Raw genomic sequence first — 12,444 nt, 5'->3', positions numbered from 1 at the left:
CAGTAGTATTTTTTTAAATATTTTATCTTACATAGAATAGCTATACATATATTGTATTTTGTTATCATATTTGTTATTAAATGTATAACACTATATAGATCAGTTACTGCAGAAGTAGTGTAATATTCTTGTAAAGTTGTATCTGTTTCAGGTTAAATTATTACAGGTTTTCTTTAAATAGCGCATATATTGCTTTTTCCAGATTTGTTTAGATTATCATATAATTACTTTATAGATCTGTTCTTGTAGAACAATTGTAATATTCTTTTTAAGAGCGTGTATCTGTTTCAGGTTTAGTTAGTAGTAATAATTTCTTTTTATCTATATATTTTAATCAAATATTGTCATTATCAATTGTCAAATATATTAGATATAGTGCTTTGAAAATTTGATTTTTTATCTATTTTATATATATTCAATTTAGAAAACTTTATCTGATTAATATACCTGAGTTGACACTATTTTTTACCTGAGTTGGTATTCCATATTGAAACAGACTATAACTAAACTTCAAAGAACTTCCTACAAAAACACCTTCCTTTGTCTTTACCAGAGTTGGTGTTCGGGGAATGAGCCTCATATACAGGTAACAATGATATACAGTGTACTTTCAATCATTTTTTCCCTTTCAATTAGATCTGATTACTATGCTATAATAAGCAACTAATTCTTACTAATTCAATTATTGTTTAAATAAAATAGAGGTGCATTTTGTTATAATCACATAAAGAGTTAACGGCATAAATTTCGATGATATGTAGTCAAAACATTTTACCGATTCCATTAGTTATTTTTCTCTGAACACTTACTGTACTTGACGTTCATGAAAATAGATTATAGATTGCAATTATCACAAGGATGAAATGTTTCCCTATTGTAATCTAATTATTTCAAGACCTGATATCCATCAATTAGGTAATTATATAAGACAGCTTCATGGATGAGTGCTCCAGGCCAGGGCTAGCCACTGAGCTTGGTGGTCAGGGATTACTGCTGTCCAGGTAAGGTAGTATACAGCTAGCAGTGCTGGTGTTGCTGCTTGATAAAATAGCCCGAGGCAAATCTGTCATTTTCTCCAATTTTAGACACTGTCCAATATTTCTAGCACCGACCAGGAAAAATAGTCAAAATTGAAGAATAATAGGACAAATGGTTTAATCCTGTTTCTCCCAAAACTGAAAATCTAGGTAAAAATTTTTTGGGAGAAACAGGATTTGTTAACACAGGGGTCTAATTATTAAGTAAACACAGAAAGTAATTATCTCTCTCATTCATTTATTGCAAAATCCAGGTAAATACAGGTAAATACATGTAGATAGGTGATAGAACTACAAAAATGTCAATTTGATGTTATACTTTGAGATATGAAATTACATATTATTTCATTGACAAAATCATATACATGTATATGTGAATATATATGTCAAACATATTTTAAACTTTACACACATATATGTACTTTTTACTGGTGATATAATACTTATACAATTGATACCTAATAAGCACTATATTATCTTCAAAATACAATATAATAACCACCACATATACATTCATACATACATTACAAATGAACACTATTTATATCATAAATAAACCAATAGTTTACTTTATCTGTATAATATTTGTACTGTATATAGTGGAGTCCCTAAGGGAATCCCGTGGGCTTTTTTTGAAGGAAGCTGGAGGTAATGATTTTATGAAAGTATATGATGTCCTTAATCAAAAAATGTTTGTTGTCATTCTGACTTCCGCGTCTAGTCGATTTAATGACGTCATCAATATGGCGGCCATAGCAACCAGATTTTTACAATAAAGGTCTGGTTTAGCAAATGAGTTTCAGACAGACATATCACAAAATACGTTTTATTAAAATATCAATTGGCGATTACATGATAGGAACTTAATTATTTGAGAGTTTTCGTCACCGGATGTGAATTCAATTAAGAAATGGACAAAATGGCGGCCATAGCAACCGATTTTTTAATCCCAATAATGACAAAAATGATACATTATGTGTTCATGCATACGGTTTTTTGCCGAAATATCTCCATAAATTGGTTGCTGTCAAATCAGGTTCAATGTAAATCCTGCAGTTTGTCATTTTTGTTAAAGTTTAGAATAAGTTAAAATGGCTGCCATAGCAACCAGCGGTACCAAAAGAACAACAAATACAAATACACAGATGTTTCGTAGAATTTGTTGATAAATGTCATATTGTGGCTTTGTGATGCAACTTATTTGAAATTATATAGCTTTCCTTCATAATTTACAAAAGTAGCAAAGATTCATATTTAGGGCAAAATGGCGTCAATTCCAAAAACAAATATTTAAAGCTAACAAAAAGGCATGACAAACACATTACCTCAATGTCCGTCTCTATTCACAACGTTATTTCTTCCATATCATTGTTTTCATACAACAAATGGCCCAATGGTGTGTTTTCACATGCCTCATCATCTGCTTCACACGCGCAAAGTTCTGTACAAACCAAATTGTTTGTTTTGCATTTGCACTTATTTGACGAGCATTGTGTTGTTTTGCACTTACAAAAAAATAAGTTCAAGCATTGCAGTTGGTGCAGGAGGTAGGGATGTCATGACTGGGACATATATATCGTGTTCCTCTTTCCATCCAAACAAAGTAGGAGATGGAAGCACGGGACAGGCAACGTCATCGTTGAACCAAATTATAGCCTGAAGCTGGGTTCGCAGGATTGACTGTTTGAGTGCTGCCCTTGTAGGCGGAAGCTTTTCAGCTTCAGCTTGCTTTTGTTTAAACATCCACCAGCGTAGATGACCAATATCCGTCAGGGATGTTTTCGGACAATATAGAGAGCATGTGAAATGTTCGATCTTCTTTTCCATGTCTTCTGTTAGTTCCAGTTGTCCAAGGTCTGCGAAAACACGCCTTATTGATTCGTCTGCAATTTGAAACACCTTCCAAAATGAGAGTTTACCTTTACCGGAAAACGTCCCAGTATTATCGGCTCCTGAAAACGCATGGAATCCAGGTAGGGCCTCTATTTCCAAAGACGAAAGACTGTGATATACTTGACCCAAATCTATTTCCCGTTGCCTATTTCCTGTTCCAGTGCAAAACTTGGTACATTTTGGAAGTCATGGGTACCTTCTCAGAAAAAGGATGAACACGTCGGTGTCGAGGGAGTGGATGGCTAGGGTAGATGTTCCTCTTTGAGTTGCGTCAAGAGCATGCAGGACGAGTTTTGTGTCCGCTTCTTCTTGAGTACTTGCCAAATGTTCAGCATCAAAAAAAGTTGACCTTACTTGATCTCTCCATGCACATACCAGGTGCAAGTTCCTTTCAGTTGCATACGCAAGTGATTGACAGGTATGTTGACAATTCATCCTTTGTAGATGAATGTGAAAGGAACTTTGCCATGGATATATTGGTGATATTGGTTTGGTCAGTCACGTGGTAAGCCACCGATTCCTTTTTACCGAGTCTTCTTTGTCTTGTGCCATCCTTCAGAGATTTCGTAACATCATACCTATCGAAAACCAGATGTACTTCGTTATATCTAAGTAGATATTTTCTTGAAATAACTTGTATGAAGTGCTCTGCTAGGTCACTGCAATCTTTTACCTAATGCGGTTTTCCATCGCTTGTACCTCCACCATACCATCTACAATCGCTGAGGCATTGTCTCCTGCGAATGGTTCGTCTGTGTTGTTAATGGCGCTATCAGTTGCTGTGTTTTCTAGGATGTTCATTAGCGGACTCTTCACTGAGCAATGCAATAAGTGACCGTCTGATGAAAATAAGGCCCTGGGAATCACAGACAATTCGTAGGTGGCAATGATGTCCTGAGCGTTCACCTCTGGTCGGGATCTTGCAGCAATTATAATCCGAGCGAACAATCCCCGATCTTCGCGGAGTTCTAATACGGTTTTATTTGCTGTAAATTCTCACTTTCTTGCAGCTTTCTTTCCATGTTTTGAGTTTGTTCTTTTTCAATACAGCCCATAAACCAACTTCGTTTGTCCTGATGCGTTCATTCAAAAATTGCTCATGCAGATGGTGTCCTTTCTCTGAAAGTGTCATCAAATCTGTCTTCACCCCTTCTGTCATAACCTCCTTGGTGACGATGTTGATGACATCTTCTCCTTCATAGGTAAACGGATTGGTAAATGTCCTCATGACTTCAGTGAGAGCCGCAACATTTTTTTCCTGTCTCGAAAGGCATGGTCAATTGTCCTGGTGATGACGAGTCTTGATAGCGTCTCGGTTTCCAGAGTCACTCGCATCGTTTACCAAATGTGTAAGCTGTGGGGAAACGAGAAAGAACCTTGACCGAGCTGTATCATTCAGTGTTATACCAACGATGCCACCGGAAACATTCATCCATCTGTTAATATACTGGTCTGGTCTAAAATGCTATTTGCCTGATAACTGACACTGTAAAATTCAATTGAACTTGAAGAGGAGCGTATTATGCATTTAGAAAATATTGTTTTTGAATCAAAATGGAATAAAAACAAGAATTACGCGTAATCATATGTCTCGCCTTTCCCGCTTTGTTAATATTTTTCTCCAAATCATGGATAGGTGTTCAGTATGATGGTATCAGTAGCCTTACCAAGTTTCAAATCAATCGGATTGCAATAACACTGTTTAAAGTGGACTTTAACGCAAATTCTCAAAATTCACTGTTTTTTCCCAAAAAATAGGTGAACCTGATAATAAATCACTTCCGAATCTTGCATAGGTGTTTAGTAGGTTAGTATCAGTCACCTCACCAAGTTTCAATTCAATCGGATAACATTAACACTGTCAAAAGTGGACTTTAACGTAAATGTTGACGCCGCCTTCGCCGTCGGAAAAGCAACACCTTAGTCTCGCCTACCTCGACTATCGTCGAAGGCGAGACAAAAACAACCATTGTTTCATGGATTTCAAAGCAAATATAGCGATTAAGGCTGTATGCAGCATTGATTAGACCCGTTTATTAATTAACCTTTTTGTCCGGTGATTTTAACAATTTAATGAAAAAAATCATCAATATAAGAACATTCATAATATATACCTGATGAAGAGGGAATCGCTTTGTTCCACATTTTTGACAGAAGATGCATACATCTTTATCATATGGTTTTGTTGAAGATCTTGTGAAACTTTTGTCGAGATCATTGTCCTCATCAAACACCACTCCTTGTCTTTTAGAAATGTCTTTTTTATATCGTTCTTTCGCTCTGTTGATTAGTGTTTTATTCACAGTGTTCTGATAGCACGAACGATGCCATGTTGCGTTGTTATCACATAGAGAATATGGAGTTTCTGATGACAGCCTGGAATAAACTTCGGGGTATATACAATCAGAGTATCCAGCTCTTTCTCTGATAACATCCAAAACTTTCTCGTGGTTTTTTGGTGCTTCTATCAAGGGCTCTTCTGTATCACTTTGACATATTATGCTAGATGTATAGTCAACTAATCGTTGCTGTTTAGAAATGACCAGATTGTCTTCAAATAGTCGTCTTTTTGACTAAAACAAAAAAAAATATTTAAAAAAAAACCCGTTATCATACGTTTTTATACTACGTTAATTACAAATGAATATACAGCTACAATCCCGATAATTTCTTTAAAACATTTAAAGAAATCCGGAATTTTATCATCTCTGACCATAATTGCTTTAATTTTACAATATCCCGGAAAATTTATTATGTGGCGCAAAGCGACATTGTAACATATGTATATTCTGTAAATGAAGCAAAATAATGCTTTTATGTAAAACAAATATGTAAACTACATCCATACAGACTTAATTTACTGAATTTATTCACAATCATATGATATTTGAGGACGTATAAAATCAAGATAGTGAGTAAACACACGGTAACATTATGGGACTGTTTCAAGTGTTATAAGCTGTATTTAATACGAATTTTTAGAAGAAAACATCAAAAATGCATTACCATTGTGTCTGCTGAGATGATCAAACTGAAGAATAGAAGTAGAAAAAGCATTCCTGGTCTGGATTTTCATATTTTCCCCGCTGAAAAACTTTGACTGGAAGTTATACTAATAAAATTTCTCGGTTGAAAAACGGTACCCGCAGTTCCGGAATTTAAATCGAAATGATTTTGTCCTTTTGATTTATTACCAATTTATATCGACAAACTCTATTTAATATGTGACATATTGATATAAATAAATAATAGATCTTTTCCTGTCCACATTTTATTGATTTAACTTGTGAATACGCCGTTTGTTTCATATTTAATCGTGCGTTTTTACAGAAATTTTAGTCCTTAAAATGTTAAGATAACCATAAACTTACACAAATAAATTTTTTTAAAGAGCAAAATATATTTTACAGTGTGCAAATACATATTTATTAACATTAATTCGTATTTAATGTTTGTTACAACAATCAAACTAATGATATAACCCAGAAAAATAGGTGAGTTTATACATGGACAGAACATTTTGACCGCCATTTTGATGACGTCATAAAAACGATAAGACGCGTATGCGCGACTGACAACAAACATTTTTTTGAAGTATACTATTTATACTATCAATTTATCATGGTCTCTTGCTTCCTTCATGAAGTGCCCACGGGAGTAAAATTTCTGCCCTTGGGGACTCCACTAATAACAAAAGTTGAATTTTATAGCAAGGATGATACATTGTTAACAGAACTTTATGTAATTACATATATGTAGTATGTTGTTTTTCACTCCATATGTAATAAACATGTTGCTCGGTCGCCATAGTTGATGGAGTCGATGTCGCCGTTGTAGTGGTCTGTCAGCTGCCCAGTCCTGTGTCTATAGTTTGGCTACTTCTTCGTCGTAGTTGTCGGGTATGGGTTCGAGTTTCTTCCTACACCTCTTCATGGTGCTGTTCATTATCTTCTGAACTTCCCCCTGGAAATGGTTAGGTGGGTGGTTGTGTTGATGACCGAATTTTACAGGAATACCGTTGGTAGTATTGATGGTTGCAGCCTTGCAGGGAAGTCTTTATCAGAGCATCTCCAGTAGTAAAAGTGTCTCTGTAGTTGTTCTTCATCATGTACCGTATGCAACCTGGACTAGAGTCCTACCACCATACAGCCCCTACATTGGTTTGGTTTACAACTCTTTTGAGGTTGAACAAATAACTTAATTGGTACAGATAACATATCTCCTGAAGATGAACATATAGCCTTATTAGTGACACCTGCCCTGAAGTTAATAATTTATAATATGGGGGATACATATAAAAATAAGTCAATTATATGAAAAATGTTAAAATATAAATAACTTTTATAAAATCATCTTATTAAATTGCGCGTTTTAATTCTAAATTCAAACCATTTATGAATATATGGACAAATCTAAAAGAAGTCAATTATAATCGCTTCTATACATACATAAATTTTTATTTTTATCTATCTATTTCTTATTAAATTACACGTTTTATTTTTAAATTCAAACCAGCAGTGAATATATGGATAAATCTATTATTTCATTTATTTGTCAACTGATACATACAGTAATAATTTTTTAATAACCTTAATTTACCTGTACAGGTAACAGGAACGTTGATTTACCTGTACAGGTAGCAGTTAACTTAACTGTTAAAACAACACTCTCCCTATATTGTTTTCGGGAGAAACAGGATATATATTTTTCAGTTTTGGGAGAAACAGGATGACACCGTGTAGAGTATACCTGTATGTACGGGTGTATCTCTGAACGCCAACATTTTGAATTTACCTGTAGGGCAGTTTGTTTTGATAGCGATTATATTCTTTTCCCTAAAAGTAGTCTCAATGCCAACAGGTCATTTACATGTAAATGTTACCTGTTGATACTACCTGTAGGTGAAATTAAGGATTTATAATTAAATATCATATATTTATATGTATATCAAAAATATTTATTTTATTTGATATCTAGTTTCAAATTCAAAACGACAATACAATATTTTTTGCTTGAAAATTATCTTTATGTTCAAAATTATGATCTTATTTTATCTTATTAAAGTCTTAAAAAATCATTTATACTCATTTTTAAAATATTTACACATTGCATTTAGATAAATAAAATGGTTTAACTCTCTCGGGGCAACATTAATTTCCATATAGGCATATGGATAATTTGAATTAATTGAGACTAATTTCACTACTTTAGAAAGTTTTGTTCTTCATTGATGATAATACAAACAGCAATATACCTGAAAATATAACTTCTAAAAACTGGAATGTTCCATTGTACAACCAGGTACACATTTAATAACTACTAATCACTACTTTGGTCGCATGTTATTGCCTACCTCTCAATACAGGACAAATTACAAAGAGCGATATTCATCTTCTATGTCACCAGAGCTACAAACCATACACAGGCGTTCACTTATATCGACGAGTTTCAATATTCAGAGTATGCGCTGATAAAGGTATTCTACTCAAAGCAATTATTGTACGTTTTGGTATATATTTATATAGATAACGTTGTAGTGATATATTATCTCCTAAATAATGTAAACATATCGTGTCGTGCATTGTCAATAATACATTTTAATACTAAAAAAGTATATCAATGCAGTTCTTAGTACTAAATAGCTTCAATAAATACTTAATTACATTATAATACTGGGTATACACAATTGGGAAGAAAACCCAATTAAGATAATTTCTAGTTTCTTAACGTCAAAAAATGCATTTCGTAAAAGGCACCCGAGTCCAATACAATTGTTAAAAATAGTAAGCAAGGCTTGATTTACAAAATCTTCGTTGTAATTTCGAGACTGTCAATGCCGTATGCCTACCCTCCCATTGTTTCCTGAAACAACACTTACCTATTGTTAAAAAAATGTTGGCGTTCAGAGAACACCCCGATCACACCTTCATTACTTTTGATATGATGTATACCCCAATCAACAGGTGTGTCTCATTGTCAACACCTGTCCTGAGGCTGGCCATGTCCATCTCCCCAAATCGCTAGATTAAAGGGAGTTCATAGCATGCTGTGCAGTATACAATCTAAAGATTTACCTGTACTCTGGAAGACAAAAGTCCCTCAGGTGTGTCCTCATTCCCCAATTAAACTTAAATTGGTCCATTCATAATTTCACTCGTGTACAAAAGATTCCGATTTATATGATTATATATATATATATATATATATATATATGACTACCTCTCATCAAACATATATAGGGCCTCGTAAGTAATAACGACGGTATAAACCAATATAGGTACTGGATCCTAACAAACAAATGTTGGATGCGTATTACTAGAAATAGAAATATGTCAAGTAGTAATAACGACAGTACAGAGAAGTTAATTGTTGAATTTTCGAGGCAATCTGCCCCTTTATCAAGACACAGGGAAATTACATACGATCACATATAGACATAGAACATGGAACAGTTACACAAATGTAGTAGGTATAAACAACAAAAATATCGTAATGTTGTAAAAACGATCCCCCTCGGCCGATACTTAATTGGCCGAGGGCCTATTATGATTAATTAGGAAACATCTTAGGTGGTGTACAGATGCTAAAAGTAAATGAATGAATAAATCCCTTTTGGAGATAACATATCAGCGGAATACCATCTGCATCACAGAAAACCGAGGCCATAACCTTCCCAGCTGATGGAATAACCTTTGCCTTCTTTGGCGGGGGAGAGCCAGGGCGCTTCCATTGTTTCGATTGTTGTTTAGCCTCTTGGGTAAAATGATGGATCCATGTTCCATCCATAGTGACAAATCTCTGAAGAAATTTGGCAGGATCTTCCTCAAAAAGGTTAAGATTAGCAAGCGAAAACGTGCGCCTGGTGTGCTTCTGATCAACGGTCAGAAGTCTTGGTACCCATCGGGTCGAAAGCTTTCTCATTGCAAGATCCTCGGTCAGAATGGAATGTATACTCTCATACATAAATACAGGAATCTAATGGAAGCAGAAGGGGATGTTGATGTTCTTCTTAGATTTGCATGTGCTGAAGCTAGCCTAACCCAGAAGATTAATTCGGTTCATGGTGTATTTAAAATCATTCATCCCCGTGATAATATGTCATCAAAAGCAGATACATCAGCATGTCCCCACTGATAAACGCACACTTTCCTTCTTTGTTAGTAAGCTTTGTTTATATTCACACGCAATTAACTAATAAAAAGCAGACATGAAAGATTTCATAAGTCCAACATTTATTTTCAATTCAACAGATAACAAACGGCCAGATATAACAGTAGAAAAATAGGATTTTACTTAATTCATCATCTATGTTATACCATAATCTTACATGAGAGTAAAGCCTGTGTATCATGAAAAAATATGTGAAATCCCCGTTTGAAGAAATGACACGATTAGAACTTTAAATAAATGTATAACCCATCGGTGATCGATGTCTGTTTGTAAACATCCCATTTGAAGAAGTACCCATCACAGTCCAAATCTAATGCGAACCAATATCATTACACAAGAAAACATAGGTTTAGAAATAATTCCCAATATATATTAAACAGACAAATAATAGAAAATAAAAATAATATATGAAACTATTATGATTTTAACAAAAGTACAGCTCGTCATTTCATAAAACTGTGCGTCTCTTACTTAACATTATATAACAACAAGGGAACCATAGTGATGTCATCAAAAGTAGTTCCAGAAGTACGTCCGGTTCAGAAGGTTAGAGCGTACAATCTGGTTTACAGAGAAATCTCTCGCCTCTGAAACAGGAGATCACTCGATGAACTGTGTGGGAAATGAATATCTATCATGATAGTATGTGTTTGTTAGTACATGATAAGTATTGTTGAAATTCAGAGAGTGTTTTGTACAAATTATTTAAGAAATAATATATAAAGAAATATCACTGTAATTCTAGATTATGACATGATCTGTTGACAAAAAAAGGAAGCTTGTCGCAGAACTGAAAAACATTGGCGTGGCGTTCCATTTCTAGGAGAAACGAGGGGACGACAAATCAAACGTCAGCGTAAAGAAGTAGTCTCAACCAAACGGTCAGGAATTTGTGAATGTCAAGAGTATAAAAAAATGTACCTGTCGTTCATTTATTCATTATTGAATGTAATGTAAGTAACTAAAACGTCACTGAATGACCTAAGAGTTATACATTTTCACTTTTTCAAAATTCAAAAAAATATTTGACTTATTACTCTGTTTTCAGGAGATGACCCGAGGACAATAATTCGAGACATGCAGTTGATTAATGTGCTAGAAAACAAGAGCGATAAACATCTTGCCTTGGTATCAAGTCTGTCGGGTGATCAGCTGAAAAGTGAGCTACAAAACAGAGGACTATCTTGCAAGGCCAAAAAATGTGTTCTTGCTGTCCGCCTTCAAGATACGATTGGAGAAGGTGTCCAGGTAAAAAAGAGAGAACATATACTTATATTTGGTAATTACCATAGTTTTATCAGCTGTAAATAAATCTTACTATTCATAACTAATTTGTCACTCTCCATCAAATTTTAATACACTTGTCAGTCTTGTGTGCTGTGAATTATATAGAAAACACATTTATATGCTTTCTTCTCAAAAATGATCATTGTTTCCTCCAGATCTCCAACAAATCTAAGACGTCACGTTTGGCTGTCTCGTACGAGTTCGAGGAGGAAGACAATACAAGTCTAAACATTGAGGATCTCTAGCCACTTTGGGATGATTTTCACGACATCATCGACTCCTTCACCTCCAGGATCTAAATAATTTACATTGAAGCATATAATCCATTTCATTTGTTTGGATCCAGTAACAGAACATATTTGTATATAATCTGATATATTGTAATGTACATGTATACATAAGATGATGGCGAGGTGTAGGAAATGGGCACAGGACTTCAGAAAAACTACATTTGATGAAGATGTGACACCATACATTCACAATAAAATAGAATTGATTGTGTGCATTTAATATCCATTTGCTTTAATTCTATTGAACATGGTTTTCACGCACATGCACACGTCGTTATGATAATGCGAAACAATGGATTCTTATCACGGATTTAATTTCATTTCAGTATTTACAGAAATGGTATATCATTTACTAGCGGTTTTGAAATAATTTCGGTATCTGCACGACATCGTAGTGGCGCAAGTAGAACGGAACAAAATCGACCAAAGGCAAGCCTACTTTAGGAGCACCAGCCGAAATGGCAGAAGATACAGAGAAAATATCTCAGTGCAGCTAAGATATATGTTATCGTTGGTTACATAACTGAGCTATACTTGGAAGTCAAGAGGACGTTAAAAAAACACGTTTACCATTACACAGTTCAGCTGCCCTCCCGCCAGGTCTTTCATTTCCTCATTTTCCTATATTGCAACAGAAATATGAATACTTAAGTGGATTTGTATAGCAGATTTATATACTGAATAATGTCACTGTGATTCACACATACACCTCATACACACGCTTACAAACACAAAAAACCAACAACCTGTAATTGTATTTAAAATCC

General features: G+C 34.5%; 1 pseudogene; it reads left to right on the top strand.

Annotated features, from left to right (window-relative positions):
* The first annotated feature begins 10,848 nt into the window (after positions 1-10,848).
* LOC117316932 lies at positions 10,849-12,200 on the top strand (annotated as a pseudogene).
* Positions 12,201-12,444: the final 244 nt, after the last annotated feature.

Source organism: Pecten maximus, chromosome 18, assembly GCF_902652985.1.
Source record: "Pecten maximus chromosome 18, xPecMax1.1, whole genome shotgun sequence".
Lineage (NCBI taxonomy): Eukaryota > Metazoa > Mollusca > Bivalvia > Pectinida > Pectinidae > Pecten > Pecten maximus.
This window is presented reverse-complemented; position numbering and strand designations above follow the sequence as displayed.